We start from the raw sequence: 1671 nt of genomic DNA on the forward strand, positions 1-1671 counted from the left end.
TAGGTAAATTTGGGTCAATTCTCATAAGCAATAGGACAAACATTTAGAGGGCACACATGAAGGAGAAGGAAAGCGGCAACATAATGTGTGTCAGAGAGCAAGTAGTTGAGGAAACCAACCAATACGTGATACATTTTTTTACTGTAAAGAGCAGAGAACATATTTTTTTCATGTCTTTCCAATTTGAACCCCACTAAAAAAGTTTCTATTCAATGTATTTTTTAGTGTTTCCGTATTGGTTGAACTTGTTGCTTCCTTAAAATTGAACTTCCTAATTTTTTATTACATGAACACAAAAACTGACACTCTAAATCCAATATGGAAAACAAACATGACAAAAAATAATTTTTAAAATTTTAGTGTAATACATGCACGCGCACACACAAGCACAACACATCCACAATTTTCTTTTTGGCTTTCATGAAATGAAAACAGATTCAGTCTCACAAGCATAAGCATCAAACTTCCATGAATTACAAAACAAACTTTTTGTGTCAACTTAGATTACTTCCCTCGTGAGAAAAAATACATCAACTTCTCCTAGCTTGTGGGGCGGTGGCTGCCGGCGTGATGGACTAGTCTGGGCGGCCAACTCATCTGGCAGCATAGGATGGATGGAGTACAGTGACGAGCACCTCCAGGCTGCTGGGGCCAATAGCTGAACATGGCTTTGCAAACTTGCATCAAAGAGAGAAAGGGTAGCTCAATTTGCGTCTGCACTGCAATTCTAATACAAATACAAAGGAAGGACTGAGGATCCATTTCATGCAGCAAAGTGGAGAGGGCTGAAAGGAGACACACCTGACTTCTCAGTTCAATGTCACTGTGATCTAGGTGATGCGGCAGCGAACTTCCTGGAGCCGCATCATTGAACGGCCCGAGACGACGGTGTTGAACTTTCTGGGCGACACAATATGAACGCATACTATTTAGAAATGTATGAGCTCATCAACAAGGATCTATTTTGAATACAAATGATAGAATAGCATGTATAGTCAGAGAAAATATGAAAGAAAACAAAAAAACTACTGAATATATTCACTTTTTTCGTCTCTGCATTTTACATCATGTTTTGGTTGTAACAGCACCCTGTACGTGCACTTTTGTTGGGGTCTAGTTGTGGCCAAATGGGAAGTTCAGAGAAATATGCCGCTATCGTTCTTCTTCTCACAGAAACTGAAGGATTAAAACTCCACGACGTCGATGGATTTTGGAGATAAACTTGGAAGAAAACCGACTTGTCAAACTAAAAACAAATGGACCAAAACACCAATTTTTTGCACCTGCGGGTATAGCTGAACTTCAGACATAGAAAATCACTTAGAGATGGCAGAGGAAGGCGTTTGGTGGCTGGAGCCATCCTGCTGCTCCGGTGCAGGTGCCATTTTCTTCTTCTTCTATATAAATACACTCCAAACTGCTGTAACAAAACACAAAGAAAACTTTAAACCACAAAATTCGCAAACATCCATTTTTCTTGAACTGAACCATCAATTCTGTATAGGTACATTTTTTTCATCAATAGATTTACCAAAATGAAAGTAGGAAACCCAAAGAACTACATGTAATGTTTTGCACACATCTAAACTAATAGAACTGGAATGTACTCAAAATTTCTTTATTAACCATTTCATTCCTAAAAAAGAAGAGATTCTATCAATAGAAGTTGAA

The 1671-nt window shown here is 38.4% G+C and overlaps 1 long non-coding RNA gene across 2 annotated transcripts; it reads right to left on the bottom strand.

Annotated features, from left to right (window-relative positions):
* Nucleotides 1-660: 660 nt before the first annotated feature.
* On the bottom strand, nt 661-1397 carry LOC119336907. 2 transcript variants are annotated; one of them, XR_005162906.1, is made up of 3 exons: nt 1284-1397; nt 802-900; nt 661-719 (listed from the first exon to the last, which is right to left on the bottom strand). It is a non-coding gene; the product is annotated as an uncharacterized LOC119336907 (long non-coding RNA). The 2 variants fall into 2 exon arrangements; XR_005162905.1 differs by having other exon boundaries at nt 802-959; nt 1284-1379.
* Nucleotides 1398-1671: the final 274 nt, after the last annotated feature.

This window comes from Triticum dicoccoides, chromosome 7B (assembly GCF_002162155.2).
Source record: "Triticum dicoccoides isolate Atlit2015 ecotype Zavitan chromosome 7B, WEW_v2.0, whole genome shotgun sequence".
In the NCBI taxonomy this organism is placed as follows: Eukaryota; Viridiplantae; Streptophyta; class Magnoliopsida; order Poales; family Poaceae; genus Triticum; species Triticum dicoccoides.